This window comes from Macaca mulatta, chromosome 19 (assembly GCF_049350105.2).
Source record: "Macaca mulatta isolate MMU2019108-1 chromosome 19, T2T-MMU8v2.0, whole genome shotgun sequence".
Lineage (NCBI taxonomy): Eukaryota > Metazoa > Chordata > Mammalia > Primates > Cercopithecidae > Macaca > Macaca mulatta.
This window is the reverse complement of record NC_133424.1, coordinates 24817767-24836623: the sequence shown is the minus strand read 5'-3', so window position 1 is coordinate 24836623 and position 18857 is coordinate 24817767. Positions and strand designations below refer to the sequence as shown.

Below are 18857 nucleotides of genomic sequence, written 5' to 3'. Positions count from 1 at the left end.
GAGGTCAGGAGTTTGAGACCAGTCTGGCCAACGTGGTCAAACCCCATCTCTACTAAAAATACAAAAATTAGCCAGGCTCCTGTAATTTCAACTACTCAGAAGACTGAGGCAGGAGAATCGCTTGAACCTAGGAGGTGTAGGTTGCAGTGAGCTAAGATTGCACCATTGCACTCCACCCTGGGCAACAAGAGCAAAACTGTGTCTCAAATAAACAAACAAAAAAATTAGTCACATGGGAACACTCCTGGGAGGCACCAAATTTCATCACATAAAATTTAGCCTTAATCTCAAAAATCAAAGTAACAGGATATAGGGCCAGGCCAGGCCAGGTGGCTCACACCTGTAATCTCAGCACTTAGGGAGGCTGAGGTAGGCGGATCACTTGAGGTCAGGAGTTTGAGCCCAGCCTGGCCAACATGGTGAAACCCCATCCATACTAAAAATACAAAAATTAGCTGAGTGTGATGGCACGTGCCTGTAGTCTCAGTTACTCAGGAGGCTGAGGCAGGAGAATCTCTTGAACTTGGGAAGTGGAGGTTGCAGTGAGCTAAGTTGACTGCACCATTGTACTCCAGCCTGGGCGTTGCTGTGAGACTCTATCTTAAACACACACACACAATAAAACAGGATATAGAACAAAGATATTCACTGTCAAAAATTTACACTGCTGCAAAAGGGAACTGAAGTTTCAGGAATCTATGTAACTCACCAATTATCTACCATATTTTTTTGTGGGAATGGATTCACTGTCTACAGCTGAAATTGAAGAGGGATTTTTCTTTATTTTTTTTCTTGGTAGCTACCGTTCTAAAAGCTAGATGGAATTCTGTTTGAAATCACTCAGCCATAAAAAAACACACCTGAGAATATTTCCAAACCCACTCCGAGGAAAAAAAAGGAAGTGAAAATTTTCAACAAATAAAATATATTATTAGATATTAATGTTTTTGAACCTCTTTTATGCCCTTATATTTTGTTACCTTTCAAGCTCTACTAATAAAATGCAATGTATAGTTAAAAAACTGAGGACAGCTGAGCACATTGGCTCAGGCCTGTAATCTCAGCACTTTGGAAGGCCCAGGCATGTGATGAAACTAGGCCGCATAAAACTTAGAAACTAGGCCTCATAAAAAAAGAACTTAAAAAAATTAACAACAGGTGGCTCTGGATAGGGTCCCACCCTGCCTCAATAAGGTCCCACCCTGATAGGGTCCCACCCTGCCAATTCCGGGAAACAACCTCATGGGGTCCCACCCTGCCTCGAAGTTCCCGGAATCAACAACTCCAGAAAAAAACCTCATAAGGTCCTGCTCTAACCAATTAGAACAAGACACCTTGCTCAGGCCATAGACAGACCCAATTACCACGCGCCTAAAGCTTTGTTTGAATTTCGTGCCCTAAGCTGTGTTTGAACTTGTGTTTGCCTATATAAACAGCCTGTAACAAGCAGTCAGGGTCCCAGGGCCAACTTAGAGCTTAAGACCCTAGCGCGCTAGTAATAAATAACTCTCTGCTGTGAATCTCGTGTCGGTGATCCTTCGCGGCAACCCCTGCCCAGGAAGGAATCGACAGTTCGGTTCCAACAGTGTCACTTGAGGTCAGAAGCTTGAGACTATCCTGGCTAACATGGTGAAACTCCATCTCTACTAAAAATACAAAAACTAGCTGGGAGTGGTGGTGCACACTTGTAGTCCTAGCTACTTGGGAGGCTCAAGCAAGAGAATCACTTGAAATTGGGATTTGGAGGTTGCAGTGAACTAAGATGGCACCACTTCACCCCAGCCTGGGTGAGAGCGGGAAAGTCTGTCTTTAAAAAAATAATAATAATAAACCTCAGGTCAAAATAAGTGAACAAATCTTTTCAAGATACAGATATGTCTTACTCAAGTGTCAAGTCAGGCCATTCAATTACTTGAGTGTCCCACCCCATCCTGCTCACTTAAGTACTCAATAACCCCTCTCAGGAGACTCTGAACTATGCCCCAGTGAGTGCCTTGGGCACATTTTACTCTGCAAGTTCTTACACCATCTCAATGGAGTCAGATTTTTGGGGTTTGGTAGTTTTTTTTTTTTTCCTGGAGATTTTTTACTATTTTTCTTGCACTATTTTTCTGTCCCCTAGAGGAATTCAGAATGCAGAAATTATTTTTCTCCTCAGTACTAGTATCTGGTTGGCTGACCAGCAATGTGTCTCCAAGAAATGAAAGTTAAGTTGGGTGAAGACAATATTAATGTCTCAAGGGGTTAACTTAAAAAAAAAAAAAAGGCAGCAGGAAATGCCTCTTAGCCTCAGGGCATCCACCTGCACACTTGAGAAGCGACACTAAATACCTCAGGTTGTCCTATGAGGGAAAACGACCCAGTAGCTGATATTCACAAGACACTCTAGCAGACATAGCCATGTTTATCCCCATACAGTACTGAAACCCAGGTCCAAGAAAAACTGAAGGGTGGGCCGGACGCGGTGGCTCACGCCTGTAATTCCAGCACTTTGGGAGGCCAAGGCGGGCGGATCACAAGGTCAGGAGATCAAGACCATCATGGCTAACACAGTGAAACCCCGTCTCTAATACAAAAAAAAAAAAAAAAAAAATAGCCAGGCGTGGTTGTAGAGGACTACGTGCTCACAAACAGGGTGTTCCCCATAAGTCCTGCTCTCGCAAACGAAGCAGGGCATTCCCGATAAGTCCTGCTCTTGCAAACGAAGCAGGGCGTTCCCAATAAGTCCTGCTCTTACAAACGAAGCAGGGCGTTGGGGGCCTGTTTATAGGTAAACATCTTGAAAATCCAGAAAGTCAGGGAAAGGTCAGAAAAACAACGATGTGTCTTGTGACTTGGCAACATTCCACAAACGACTGTATAAAATAAAGCGGAGCACGCCATTCGAGGCGGCCGCCATGTTTGTCTTGTCTTGTGTTGTCTTGTGTGTTCATTCCTTTGTTTAGGACACACGCGGACCCCAACATCTGGCGCAGCGAGCAGGGTCCGTGGCTCCACGAGAGCAAGGAACCGGAGGGGGAACACCCCAGGCAGGTAAATAAAGAAAGGGGGACCCACGGGAAAATTATGGGGAATTCCACCTCTCTGGCCTCTAAATATTTGCGGTTACTCCAGGGACTGTTGATGTCTATAGGAGTAGAAGTTAGTTAAGGAACATAAGACTTTGAAGTGATTGTTTGCCCATGTTGAACAACATTGTTATTGGTTTCAATATCAAACCAAAGTGCAATTAAATCGAAAGGAATGGTTACAAGTGGTTAAAGTCCTGCGTCGAGCTCAGCGGGGGCAAACGATGCCTCTGACTTTGTGGACTTTGTGGACTTTGTGTAATTCCATTACTCAGGCATTAGAGTTACTTGAAACTGACTCGGAGCATGGCGATGCTGCCACAGGAGGTGAGGCATCTGAAGGTTTAGAGACGAATGATCTTAGAGAGAAACATGTTTATGCCCCGGTTATTGAAGACAAGGAATTGGAAAAAGAGCTAATGCCTCTTTCATCTGAAGGAAATTCTGATTTGCAGCACATTTTAGAGATGTTACAACAGTTGTTAAAATTGCAAAATACCACTGCTCCTGTTTCTCCTATCTCTCCGCCATGAGCCTTCCCTGTTACCTTCCCTTCTGCTAAAAGGATTTCCCTTTGCCTCCACCTCCAACCTCTTTGTCTATGTCAGGTCAGGTTTTCTCTGTGCCTCTTCCTCCTGTAGGAGAAAAAAAGAAATAGAAGGAAAAGGGTGATTTCGAGGAATTAGATTTATTCCCAATAACACGGGCTGCTTTCGGCCCCAATGCTCAGTTCCCAAACGGTGGCCAGAATGTGACTTTTACAGCCCTACAATTTAAATTTTTGAAAGAAATGAAAGCTGCAATTTCTAATTATGGACCTCAATCACCGTTTGTCCTTGGCCTTCTCGATTCCTTCAAAACATATGATGATTCCTATTGACTGGAAAACATTGGGACAGACTGTCCTTAATCGTTCGCAATGGCTTCAATTAAAAAGTTGGTGGTGAGAGAAAGCAAGAGTACAAGCTAGAAAAAATGCTACGCGAAATCCCCCAAGACCTACTGAAGAGCAGCTTACGGGTTCAGGACAATACGCCACTCTTAATGCTCAGGCAGGCCTAGATGATATTACTCTCACTCAGATTAAAGCCTTGTTTTTAAAAGCGTGGACTAAGATTAAAATAGCGGATAAAACTTCTTTATCTTTTGTAAAGATCCTACAAAGAGCCACAGAGCCATATCCAGATTTTGTAGCCCATCTTCAAAATACTGTATTAAAGACTGTAGGTTCAAGCCCTACTGCTAAAATTCTTTTGAATACTCTGACTTTTGAGAGTGCTAATCCTGAGTGCCAAAAATTGCTGCGTCCTCTAAAAGCTAGTGGGGCTGATTTAGATGAATACATTCGGGCTTGTGCAGGTGTTGGAGGAGCTATTTACAATGCTCAATTGTTTGCTGGGGCACTTTCTAAGGCTTTAAAAGGCAATTCTAAACAAGGTATATGCTATCAATGTGGAAAACCCGGTCGGAGTGAATCTGCTGGGGTTACTCAAATTTATAAGGTTATGCAAGATCTTGTCCACCGCAGTCGGAGAATGGTTGAAATCGTCGTGACCGCGGTGATAGGACTTGTAGCAATTGCTTCCACTGCCGCTGTTGCTGGATTAGCTCTACACCAGAATATACAAAATGCAGAATTTGTGCAACAATGGCATGAACAATCACATTTGTTGTGGCAGCAGCAACAAGACATAGATGCTCATTTGACTGAAAGAGTAGATAATCTAAAACAAGTGGTTTCTTGGTTGGGAGATCAGCTAACAGTGTTGAATACCCGAGCTTTTTTGAAATGTGATTGGAACACTACCCAATTTTGTATTACTCCTGTTCCTTTTGACAGCACTGTACATAATTGGACTGAGATAAAGAGACTTTTAATTGGTCATAATAATCTTTCCCTAGAAATACAAGAATTAACACAGAACATTTCTGAAACATTTTGCAATCAGTTACCGTTGCTGACTGGTGCAGATTTGATGACTGGTATTGCACAAAGTTTGACGTCTTTGAACCCTATGAGTCCTGTAAAAACTTTGCTGACCTCTGTTTCTAGTAATGTATTGATTGTTGTTCTTGCCTTTGTCATTTTTCACAGTCTGCTGGAGACGGTGCCAAAGGGCAAACACCGAATCCCAGCGAGCCCAACATGTAATGATGGTTTTAAAAGAAATTCAAACTTGTAAATAAGGAAAGGGGAAATGTAGAGGACTACGTGCTCACAAACAGGGTGTTCCCCATAAGTCCTGCTCTCGCAAACGAAGCAGGGCGTTCCCGACAAGTCCTGCTCTTGCAAACGAAGCAGGGCGTTGGGGGCCTGTTTATATGTAAACATCTTGAAAATCCAGAAAGTCAGGGAAAGGTCAGAAAAACAACGATGTGTCTTGTGACTTGGCAACATTCCACAAACAACTATATAAAATAAAGCGGAGCACGCCATTCGAGGCAGCCGCCATGTTTGTCTTGTCTTGTGTTGTCTTGTGCGTTCATTCCTTTGTTTAGGAAACACGCGGACCCCAACACGTGGTGGCAGGCACCTGTAGTCCCAGCTACTTGGGAGGCTGAGGCAGGAGAATGGCCTGAACCTGGAGGTGGAGCTTGCAATGAGCCGAGATCACAGGCCACTGCACTCCAGCCTGTGGGTGATAGAGCAAGACTCTGTCTCACAAAAAATAAAAAATAAAAATAAAATACTGAAGAGTGACTGAAGACACATCACCCTATAAAGTTTCAAAAGGAAAACCTGACCCAAAAACATTCTGATACCTGTGTCTAGTGAAAATAGAAGAAAAAAATGCAGAGAGATATTTCACCATACAGTGTCAGATTATTCTTTGCTTTCTTCTCATAGGAAATATTTTTTTAAAAAATCTTTTTAAATGTGCCATCAAATGCTTTGTCAAAAAATGATTAATAGGCCAGGTGTGGTGGCTCATGTCTGTAATTCCAGCTCTTTGGGAGGCTGAGGCAGGCAGATTTCTTAAAGCCAGGAGTTCGAGACCAGCCTGGCCAACATAGTGAAACCCCATCTCTACTAAAAATACAAAAATTAGCCAGGCATGGTGCTGGGCAACTGTAATTCCAGCTACTTGGGAGGAGACAAGAGAATCGTTTGAGGCTGGGAGACAAAGCCTGCAGTAAGCCGAGGTTGTCCCACTGTACTCCAGCCTGGGTAACAGAGCAAGGCTCCATCTCAAAAATTAAAAATAAAAAGAATTACTTAAAATAGGTATCAAAATGTATACTAAAGGATAAATAGTTGATAAAGTGCATTAGGGTGGGAAAATTGGCATTTGGGAATGTCAGACCAAAATGGAAATTTAGTATTTTTCTGCAAGCCAGAGTTAGACTGGAGGAAAAGGGGATAAGGGGTAGACCTGAGGCCCTTCTTGGGACACTAGTGAAAATTTCAGGGAAAAATCAGTCCTCTGTGGAGTGTGAAAATCATTAAGTGGCAGGAAATTAGATTGAGGTGGCTCTAGTCCCCGGATTTCTACTTCTAAAAAAAGTCTAAATCAAGAGCATTTTTTTGGTAAATTACTACATTGGTGGAAACAAGCTTCGGGTTTAACCAACTATAAACTGCCAATTAAGCTCTGATTACATAACCAGGATATTTCCACCTTGATTTTAAAAATTAAGAAACTAGGGCAGGCGCGGGGCTCACGCCTGTAATCCCAACACTTTGAAAGGCCGAGGTGGGTGGATCACCTGAGGTCAGGAGTTCAGGACCAGCCTGGCCAACATGGTAAACCCCTCCCTCCGTCTTTACTAAAAGTTTTTTTTTTAAAAAATGGCCAAGTGTGGTGGCGGGCACCTGTAGTCCCAGCTACTACGGAGGCAGAGGTTGCAGTGAGCCGAGATCACACCACTGGACTCCAGCGTAGGCAACGGAGACTGTCTCCAAAAAAAAAGAAAAACAAAACAAAACAACAACAAAAAGTACATCACAGTACCTAGCCAATTACTCAATTTGCTTTTTATCACGAACCTTATAAGTCTTTCCTTCAAGCCCCTTCCATGGATTACAAATTACAAACCACAGCCAGGTGCTCTGAATTATTTAAAATTTTCGCGGTGACACCATAAATTTTTAACAGGAAAAAAGCAAGCCTGGGAAGCCTATGTACAAAAACGCTTCCCATATGAACCCGCACCCCGAGTCAGGATTCTGCCCTGAGGTTCCTCCCATGGTCTCTGCACCATCTGGGAGAGATGCGGGGCTACTGGTGCAGAGCTGCCCAGAGAGGGCTCCAGGCCAGGGCACAATCACTACACAGGGAAGAGACAGGACGCCCGGAGGCCCAGCTGCCAGCGCAGCCGCCATCTCATGGCTGAAGGGGACTGAGGCCGAGCTGGACAAGGAGAACTCGGGGCGAACATAGTGGAGCTGACTGCAGGGAGGCGTGAGTCCCCCCACAGCCGCTTCCCGCTGGTTCCAACCATCCCCGCTCCCTCTCTCGGGATGTCGGACTGGCCCTCTCACCATTTCTAGGCTTCCAGGGGGTCCTGACTTCCTAGTTGTGGATCTCCAATAACTGCAGGTCACAAGGCCACAGAGGCTGGGCCTCTAGAAGTAGAAGACACAGAGCAGTGAGCACTAGACCTGGACCTCCAGCTGCAGTGAGAGGCAAAGGCCCCGGCCAAATCCCGGAAGCCGCCCTCTTCGTTCCAGCTGTGTGCCTGATTGGACAGTTCCCAGGACAGCGTCCCTGATTGGATAACGTTTAAGACCCCCCGCCTTCTCAGGCCCTGAGTGGCAGCAGATGTGATCAGAGGTTGGGCTGGATGAAGAAGATTCACAGCCTCAGCTGCAGCCTTTTCAGGCACGTCTTCCTCCCGGAGCTGAAGCAGGCCCATCCCGGAGCACTGGAAAACTCTATCTCTTCTTTGCTATCTTTTTCAATGTATCCAAAATGTGAACTTTTTTTTTTTTTTTTGAGACGGAGTTTCTCTCTTGTTGCCCAGGCTGGAGTGCAAAGGTGCAATGTGGTAAGTAAACTTTTAGTGCCACAAAATAAATAGCACTTGAATATAAAATTTGTTTTTTTTCTACTTAGCAAGGCAATTTAATTTTATAGACCTGTGTGCCGTTATAGATGGAGCAACAATGAGCGCGCACTTAAGAGCGGGGAAGGGGTTCTTATCCCTGAAGCACGTGGCCCTTGCTGCTGTGTCCTTCCCCTGTTGGCTAGGATTAGGCCGCACAGTAAACCAATTCAGACTGGCTAATTTTAATAGAGTGATGCGGTGAGTGGTTTGGCGGGAGTCAGGGTGGAGCAGGTGGGGGCAGAGCAGGTAATCAGAATGAGTTAGTGTGGAGCAGGTAATTGGAATGAGGCACGGTGGAGCAGGTGATGGAAAAAGGTTGCTTTACGAATAAGTTAATTTAAACAGTAGAAGGCAAAGAATTGAACATACTGACATATTGATTTTTGAAGAGAAATTAAAAATTTATATGTAATACACGATCTCAGCTCACTGCAACCTTTGCCTCCCAGGATCAAGTGATTCTCCTGCCTCAGCCTCCAGAGTAGTTGGCACTACACAAAGAGTACAACCACAATATGTTTCACAGCAGCAAAGCAAAACTCGTAAAATTATTCCAAGTAAACTAAACAGGAAGGCTTTTCAAGAAGTGGACGGTTGTTGGAACCAAGCTGATAAAGGATTGAATGATAATGCATAAATGGTAAGAGTGTCTAAAACTTGTATAGTCTGGGTAATATTATGTGAATAGTCTGGAGCATACACATAACATTCGGTTGTGAGCAAAGCACAAGATCCCTTTTCGGTCTCTGTTAAAATGTCTACATAACCAACAGTTTGTTTGATTATGTAGAGAGGATGAAGTCTGTGTCCACTCAGTAAATAAGTTACTCTCTGCATGATTCCAACTAATACCCAAAAGTAGAATGTCAATCCATATCTTTATGTTTCCCATCCCTGTCTCATCTTCTGAACAGGAGTTGGAGGTCACTGGCTCATGGGAATAAACAGATCAGCCTCTTGAGTCCTGCTGGCCTGTAGGACTTTGTAAGAGACAGGTTTAATTCGAAATAAGTGGACCCAGCCGTTTATTCCCAGAATTTAAAACTGCTGTTGGGTTACTAAAGAGAACTTGATAGGGTCCCTTCCACTTTGGGGAAAGTTGATCTGCTGGGGATACTTCTTTCCAAGTTTTTAATGGGACCAAATTTCCCAGCTGGGTTGTAACAGGATTATCTTCTTTAGTTGGGGAAGGGAATCTTTGATTTCTATATTCAAAGAATGCATTTTGCACTTGTCACATGATTCTGCAGCTTGAAATTATCTGTGTTTATTAGAAGGTATGTAGCTAACAAAGGCCTTCCATACAATATTTCAAAAGAGTTGAGCTGCAGATTTCCCTTAGAGGCCCACTGGAACTTGTAATAAGGCTACAGATAACAAAGACAGCCAGGTCTTCGATGTTTCTTGGCATGGCTTAGCAAGAGTCCTGTTTTGAATTTGATTAGCTCTTTTTACTTTCTCTGAAGACTGTGTCCTCCATGCTAAGTGAAGGCGATACTAAATTTCTAGGGCTGAAGATATATTTTGTGTAATTGTCACTGTGAAAGATAGGCCATTATTGGGCTGGGCACGGTGGTTCATGCCTGTAATCCCAGCACTTTGGGAGGCTGAGGTAGGCGGATCATGAGGTCAGGAGTTCAAGAAAAGCCTGACCAACATGGTGAAACCCCATCTCTACTAAAAATACAAATATTAGCCAGGCATGGTGGCACGTGCCTGTGATCCCAGCTACTTGGGAGGCTGAGGCAGAAGAATTGCTTGAACCTGGGATGCAGAGGTTGCAGTGAGCCGAGATCACACCACTGTTCTCCAGCCTGGGTGACAGAGTGAGACTCTGTCTAAGAAAAAAAAAAGAAGAGAAAGATAGGCCATTATCTCTCTAAGCTCTTAGATAGCCCCAAACTGGAATTCTTTATTTATTTTATTTTATTTTATTTCATTTTTTAGAGGGAGTTTCACTTTTGTTGCCCAGGGTAGAGTGCAGTGACCCAATCTTAGCTCACTGCAACCTCCACCTCCCAGGTTCAAACAATTCTCCTTTCTCAGCCTCCCAGGTAGCTGGGATTAGAGGTGCCCGTCACCATGGCTAGCTAATTTTTTAATATTTTTAGTAGAGACAGGGGTTTTATCATGTTGGCCAGGCTGGTCTCAAATTCCTGACCTCAGGTGATCCACCTGCCTCAGCCTCAAAATGTGCAGGAATTACAGGCATGAGCCACCATGCTCGGCGGAATGAATTCTTTTAGTGGGAGTTTAGGAACCTCCATTGCCTTTTCAGACCGGGTAGGAAAAACCTTGATCCAAACGGTGAAGGTGTCAATGAATACTAATAAATACTTAAATTTTTGCCAGAGGGGCATCTGAGTATAGTCTATTTGCCAGTCTTCACCGCGGTACATTCCTCTATGCTGAACAAGCCTTACTAAAAGAGGAGGTAAACATTGGTCATTTGGGTTATTCCAGGCACATAGTTCACAAGCTTGAGTTATGTGGTTTACTGTTTTAAGTAACCCTTTTTCTATAAAAAGCCAAGACATTAATTGAAACAGGGAATCTCTTCCCAAGTGAGTAGAGTCATGCAAATGTTTAACTATTTTTCACTGATTAGCACCTCGTGTTAACAGTTTATCAGGAGTGTCTAGCAAAATGCCTGAGATTTCAATAAGCGTCCCTCTGTCACCCACTGGTGTCCTTTAGCTTCTAGGACTTCTTGTACTTGGTGTGGGTTTTAACTTCCAGGTGTTGTTCTAAAGTCAGTTTGTTGGCTTCATCTACCAAAGGAGAGGTTGCTGTGACTGCCCTGAGTCATCCAGGCATGATAAGAAAATTTTGTAGGAAAACCAAAGTCTCTGAAAAACAGCTTAGAGATTAGATAAAATGGCATCTATGGACTTGTCAATCTACCCCCGTGACCATACAGTTTTGGGATGACAGAGACCCATTATAATGGGTCAAAACAGAGTAACCAATCGGAAGAAAATTAATATTCCTTTTTTTTTTTTTTTTTTTTTTTGAGACGGAGTCTCGCTCTGTTGCCCAGGCTGGAGTGCAGTGGCATGATCTCATTTCACTGCAACCTCCGCCTCCTGCGTTCAAGCAATTTCCAGATTTTTCTTTTTTTGTATTTTTAGTAGAGACGGGGTTTCACCATGTTGGCCAGGCTAGTCTCAAACTCCTGACCTCAAGTGATTTACCCACCTCAGCCTCCCGAAGTGCCATGATTACAGGCGTGAGCCACCATGCCCAGCAAAAGTTAATATTCTTACCTGCCATGGCAAAGGTTACCAAGGCTTCTTCTGTTATATGGCTAGTTGTCTTGTGGAAGCTGTGGTGAAAGGTCTCAGGCCCCATCACTCTTGGGCACTTGCCTGGCTGTTTCACCCATCATTATTTCGGGTGCCAATGGCTCTCTTCAGAAAACTGGACAAACCCTCTTCCAATGGCCAGTTTTCTTACAGTGTGCACCCTGATTTATGCCCAAGGCACTGTGATTCGGGTTCCCAGCTTTGGGCTTCCCACCTTTCAGCTTCCCTTGTTGAGGTCAATCCCAGGAGGCAACCCTATGTGGGAGGTTAGCTTAAGGTTGCAACCAAGAGCAGCACCTTGTGGGAGGTTCTTTTTGCTCTTTCTCCTTCCTCTTCTTTGTCCCTGTTATTAAAAATTAAAAATGTCATATCCAAAACTGTTTCGTAGAAGTTTTGCGACCAATAGCTGCTTTTACAAGTTTCTATGTATATCAAGGGCAGACTGGGTTATAAAATGTACTCCCAGAAGGGTTTATCTTTCCTTGAGGCAGGATTAGTGTTAGTATATTTCCTGATTGCCTCAATTAAACGCTATTGAAACAAAGCTGGATTCTCATCTTTGCACTGAGAAACTTACTTTTTCATTCAGTTTTTCATCTCCTGTAACAAACAAGTGACCATATGATCTCTTCTCCCAAGGCCTCACTGCCCCTTTGATAGTTCCACTCTAGATCTTGATCTGGAACTGCTATACCTCCTTTCTGATATATATTATGGTTTGGGTTGTGAGCTATACCTCATCTCCATGGGTCCTAGCTGTACCCCAAATGCATTGTTTCTCTTCCACCACACAACACAGACAACAAAACATACAGATCCTGCCCAGTTAAATTACATGTCAGAGTTAACTTCTTGAACTCATCTATGAATTTTGCTGGATCTTCTGAGAAATGATCAAATTTGTCTTATTATAGAGCCAAATGAGACATAGAGAAGGGGACATGTCCTCTCACTGTGCCTTCTTCCCCATTTGCAACCTGTCTAAGTGGACAAAGATTTCTTTATTTTTTTTTTTTTTTTTTTTTTTTTTAAGCGGGGTGGGGATGGAGTCTCACTATGTTATCCAAGCTGGAATGTGATGATACCTTCTTGGCTCGCTGCAGCCTCCACCTCCCGGTTTCAAGCAATTCTCCTGCTTCAGCCTCCCAAGTAGCTGGGATTAGAGGTGCACACCACCACACCTGGCTAATTTTTGTATTTTTAGTAGACACGGGTTGGTCAGGCTTGTTGGTCAGGCTGGTCTCGAACTCCTGACCTCAAGTGATCCACCTGCCTCGGACTCCCAAAGTGATGGGATTACAGGTGTGAGCCACCGTGCCTGGCCTAAATGGACAAAGATTTCTTTTTGGAGGTTAATAGGCAGCTCCACTACAAGTAGTACTCTCTAGGCTCTTCTTCAGGGAGTGGTGGGTGTAGAGTGGGACTAGATAGGTAAGGAGGAGGGGACAAAGGGTTCTCAATAGAACTTTTGGGTGGACTAGGAGGAGAAAGGACCAACACATCGGAACTGTCAGAGCTGACAGAAAGAGGTTCTGCTTCACCCAAACACGCCCAATGAACCAAGTGGCGGAAGGGCTTACAGTAAAGGATCATTTTGTATGTGTAACTCTTTTTTCTTCTGTGTCTCTCATGAAACGTGCACATACTTGCTGCACAGTTTCATTCTGAATGAGTAGCAAAAATGCATGAATATATGGTATTTTATCTCATTTTCCCCACCACTTACAGAACAAGTCGAGTTGAACTATAGAATAAGTACCCATTAGAGGCATTTTTTCTTGTGTCATTTGGAAATTGTTTGCTGCTTTTCCATGCATACCATCCTTAAGAAAGGGCACACTCTTAATCCAATCTGTAATCTCTGTTCCTGAGGTTTCAGTAACATGATGTTTCCTTTTTGTTGTAGACAGCCCTGAAGATGAGTTTTCACCCCAGAGAACAGAATGACAAAAGGCCAAGATGTGCTTGAAAATGCTGGTGAGGGGCATTGGGTGAGGAAAGGCCAGGCTCTCTAAGCATTCAGAGACACTTGTGCAACTGTCCTTGCAATTAGGAGCCAGGCCCCAATGAGCTTCTCACTATATGTGTCTTTGAACTATGCTGGGCCCTGCTGTTGATTAGTTTCCTCTACTGAGCAGGTAGCTTATATTTGGAGTATTTATACCCAGGAGAATGTTCCAGGCCAGCTCTCAGTCAATGTAAAATAACGAAAAAGGGGCCGGGTGCAGTGGCTCGTGCCTGTAATCCCAGCACTTTGGGAGGCCGAGGCGGGTGGATCCCAAGGTCAGAAGATCGAGACCATCCTGGCTAACATGGTGAAACTCCGTCTCTACTAAAAATACAAAAAAATCAGCCAGGTGTGGTGGCGGGCACCTGTAGTCCCAGCTACTGGGGAGGCTGAGGCAGGAGAATGGCGTGAACCTGGGAGGCAGAGCTTGCAGTGAGCCGAGATCACACCACCTCACTCTAGCCTGGGTGACAGAGCAAGACTCCATCTCAAACAGACAAACAAACAAAAGAAAAGAAAAAAGAAAAAAAAATGAAAAAGGTTAAAATATAATCTGAAATACATTTAATCAAGGTCGGATGTTGAGGATGGGCACCAGGAGGACAGATTTTAGTTGCCCTGAATATATCTTTCAATTAGCAGCCATTGAAAGTGAGTCATTTAAAAAAGTGAGAAGGTGGTTTCTAAGTTTTTTACCAAGAATTCATATTTAAAAACATAAGCTATTCATTGGCTATATACATATTCTTTTGTTTTACAAATTCCAGAAAAAAGAAATAATGAGTGAGACTGCTAATCAGAAATGAAATGTCTATAAACAATTGCCCCTTATCTTAGAAATTTGGGAGGTCAAAGTGGGCAGATCCCCTGAGGTCAGCAGTTTGAGTCCAGCCTGGCCAACATGGTGAAACCCCATCTGTACTATAAATACAAAAATTATCTGGGTGTGATGGCAAGTGCCTGTAATCCCAGCTACTTGGGAGCCTGATGCAGGAGAATCACTTGAACTCAGGAGGCAGAAGTTGCAATGAGCCAAGATCATCCCACTGCACTACAGCCTGGATGACAGAATGAGACTTCATCACAAACAAACAAAAAACAATTGTCCCTGGATAAAGTTCCACACCCTCATCTCTCTGAGCCTGATAAATTGTGCAGACCTCACAGAGCTGAGACTACTTTGAGCTATTTTTTTTTTCCTCCTCCTTGCTCAGGACACATGAACTATTAACAAGAAAAAATTCAAATATGAAACTTGGCAAGCCACAAGAATAATGCCAGGAGGTGTCCTTTAGGAACCTGGCTGTCACCTCCTTTCCCCATCCTGCCCTCCGCTCCCCTTACACACACACACCTTGGATCACAAGACCAACAAAACAACTACATCAGCCACTGAGAGAGAAGCCACAGAAGAACCCAGAGCCACTGCAGGGCCCCCTTGAACCACCCTGGAATGAACAGCCATTATGAACATTCAGGAGCTGTATATTCCCACCTTCACACTACACTAACTTTCAATGGTCACAAGATAGACTGGCTGAAAGTTAGTGCTTGGAACATTCCGCATCCCTCAGGAGCTCAGTGCTACAGTCTCAGGTACACACCTGCCCATTGGCCATTCAAATGAAACAATTGTTATCAAGAAACCAGAGTCCATGCAGTGGTAGTGGATCAGTCTGGGGTGCATTAGTGACCAGTTAGCAGGGCCTTGGCTGTGTAAACCAAAAGGTGTCTGAGACAAATGTCAATCAATTTGGAAAGTTTATTTTGCCAAGGTTAAGTAGGAGCCTGTGACACAGCCTCAGGAGGTCCTAATGACACGTGCCCAAGGTGGTTGGGGTATAGTTTTCTTTTATACATTTTCAGAAAGTCATGAGACATCAGTAAATATGTTTAAGGTGCACATTGGTTTGGTCAGGTAAGGTGGGGAAACTTGAGGTTGGGGCTTCTACGTCATAAGTAGGTAAGAGAAGAAAGAAAAATATTATTTGAGCCCTTGATAAGTCTTCCACTGAATACATGATTCAGCCTGGCTCAGTAAATTTGCTTTTTTTTTTTTTTTTTTTTTTTTTTTTTTTTTTTGAGATGGAGTCTTGCCCTGTCACCCAGGCTGGAGTGCAATGGTGCGATCTCAGTTCACTGCAACCTCCATCACCTGGGTTCAAATGATTCTCCTGCCTCAGCCTCTGAATAGCTGGGAGTACAGGTGCCTGCCACCATGCCCTGCTAATTTTTGTATTTTTAGTAGAGACAGGGTTTCACCATGTTGGCCAGGCTGGTCTCAAACCCCTAATCTTGTGATCCACCTGCCTCAGCTTCCCAAAGTGCTGGGATTACAGATATGAGCCACCAAGCCCAGCATGAATTTGCACTCTTAAGTTAACAATAGGCCAGAGGAAGTAAGCAGATATGCATTTGTCTCAGGTGAGCTTCAGAGGGATGACTTTGAGTTCTCTCTGTCATCTATTCCATAGGAATTTTCTTGTGGGCAAATTGTGAAGTAGGTATGTAGCTTTTTAATGTTTGTAGCTATCTTATTTAAGAATAAAATAGGAGACAGGTTTGCCTGACATAGTTCAGCTTGACTTTTCTATTATATTAGTAATTTTGACATCATGAGATTTATTTTTCTTTCACAGTGGGGACCCCATTATTATCAAGTGTATCTGTTTAAACTTGACAGAATAAAACAAAGTATATATTCAGAAGTAACAAATAGAGGTTAACAGAAAACTTATAAAGACAAATATAACCATTGCTAAATTTTTCAGAATAGCCCATCTTGGTTTTCCGTTTCTTATCCACTATAGTTCAAATAAAAATTTTTCATAATGTTATACTGGATCTCTATGCCAGAGGCATTCAAACCAGAGTGATTGCATCTTGAAAAGTGTGGGGGTGAAATGAGGCTGAGACCTACTGGGCTGCATCCCCAGGTTAGGCATTCACAGTCACAGAATAAGATAGGAAGTCAGCACAAGACACATTGCACTTAGCAATATGTCACAATCTTCCCTCTAAGCAGGGTGCAGGCAGAATAGAGGAGTCACCTGTTTATGTAATGGATGCAGACATATGTCACAAAGCCCCCATGGGCAGGGTCAAGAAAGGAGCTTTCTATCCCCTAGGTGTTGGCCCCACCAATATATCACAATACCCCAAATTTGTGAGACTCCCCCCAAAAAAAGAGAATCACATCACCTAGGCGCTGGGTCAGGTGATATGTCACAATTACCATTTGTGGCAGGTTCCATTCATAAGAAGAGAGTCACAACACTTAAGTGATAAACAAAATGATATTTCATAATACCCTTCTGAAAACAGTCCACGAAGAAGATTCATATTATGTTGGTGCTGGTTCCAGCCATACATCACAATACACAATGTGTGCAGAGACCAGGCAAAAAAAAAAAAAAAAAAATGAGTCACATCTTGGGCAGAGCCAAGGCAGTAAATGAGAGTCACATTACCTCGGTTCTGGGTCCAGAAATGCCACAATAACCTCTGAGAAAAGAGCCCTGGCAAAAAAAAAAAAAAAAGTCACAACATCTCGTTGAGAAGCCCAGGGATATGTCACAATGCCCACTGGGAGTAGGTCTCAGAAAGAAAAGATAGATTACATAACCTAAAAGCTGGACCCAGCTACATATCACAATCACCCCAGTGGACAGGGCCATAGCATGAGAAGAGTCACATTATGTAAGTGCTGGACCAGGTGATACATCACAATTCCCACTGTGGACAGACCCCAGGAAAAAGGGTAGAATCATATCATCTAGGTGGTGGTCCCAGAGTCATGTCACAATAACCCCTGTGGACAGGGACTAGTCAGAAGATTGCCATAGCCTGTGTGCTGATCCAAGGGATAAGTCACTCTCTTTTATGGGAGCATGGTCATGGGAGGGAAGCAGAGTCACATCATCTACGTGCTGGCCCCAGAGATATGTCATGATCTCTCCTATAGAAGAAACACAAGTAAGAGAGTCACAGCACAAAGATGATGGGTTCACAGATATGTCACTATGCCTGCTGTGAGCAGGGTTTGGACAGAAGGCTCACATCATCTTGTTCAGCCCAGCAGTATGTCACAATCTACATTGTGAGCAGAACCTGTTTAGAAGATAAGAGTCACTTCAGCTAGATGCTGGGCCCAGTAATAGGAAAAAATCATTTATGTGTGCAGGGACCTGGTAGAAAAATAGAGTCACATTACCTCATCAATTGGTACAGAGGCAGATCATAATGCTTCCTGTAGGCAGGTTTCATCAAAGACAGTTACATCACCTGGATGTTGGACATAGTAATATTTCACAGTGGCCCATAATGGCAGGGCCCAGGCAGGAGAGACACATAACCAGGGAGTGGGGCCCAGCCATATGACACAATGTCTCCCTGTGGACAGTGCCAAGGCAAAAAAATGTACAATCATAACACCTAGGTGTTGTGTTCAGCGGTGTGTCATGATTCAACCTGTGACTGGGCACCAGGCAGGAGAATCAAATTACTCAGGTGCTGGGTGGAGGTGTATGTCACAATCACAGTTGCAGGAAAATGTAGGAATAAAATTAACAATCTTGCACATGACCCACTTCTAGGTATTCGGGTCAACACCTTTTGTATGTTGAGTCTATCAGTCACAATCTCAATGGTGGACTGAATATATGCGTAAGAGCCTCAATCTTTGCTGTAGACTGTGTCCTCTTAGTGGAGTCACAGCCTCACCAGTATGTTGAATCTTGATCTCAGAGTCATTAACCCACATATAGACCAAATCCATGTATAAGAGTCAATTTTCCATCTTTTGGCTACCTCCAGGTGTGAGAAACAGAACTTCAACAGTGAGCTGTATTCATGTGGAAAGATGATAGTCTTTACTGTTAGCTGGACGTGCATATAAGTGTCACAATGTCAGCTGTGTGCTGAGCTTCGTTATAAAACACTCTGTACCACCTGAGGTCTTTATACAATATTCACGATAGTCACAATTTGCTCTGAGACTTTCTTCCTAGTATGGACTCATAATCATACCTGTGTACCTGAGCCCATGTATTACAGTCAACATCTCTCCAACTGGCTAAGTCCAGAGACGAGAGTCTTCACCTGCCTATGAGCTGGATTTAGAAATGAGTCACCGTGTTAACTGTGGCCATATGATTACATATGACAGTCACAATTTTGACTGTAGACTGCATTCACCTGCAAAATTCAGGATCTCTAGAGTGGACTCTGTCCATGTGTGACGGTGACAATGCTAACATTTGGTAGGTTGTGCATATGAAAATCACAGTCTCACCTGTGTGCTTGGTCCTGTAATGACACTCTCTGTACCATCCAAAAACTTTGTACAAAGTGTGAAAGAACGGTAATCCTTTATAATGTTTATTATCTAGAGAAGACTCAGGAATCTACCCACTTCTCTACGCTTAG

General features: G+C 43.5%; 1 long non-coding RNA gene across 1 annotated transcript; it reads right to left on the bottom strand.

Moving 5' to 3' along the window:
• Positions 1–773: 773 nt before the first annotated feature.
• LOC144336631 (uncharacterized) lies at positions 774–7703 on the bottom strand. Its single transcript, XR_013408817.1, has 2 exons — positions 7552–7703; positions 774–3703 (listed from the first exon to the last, which is right to left on the bottom strand). It is a non-coding gene; the product is annotated as an uncharacterized LOC144336631 (long non-coding RNA).
• Between the last annotated feature and the right edge of the window lie 11154 nt (positions 7704–18857).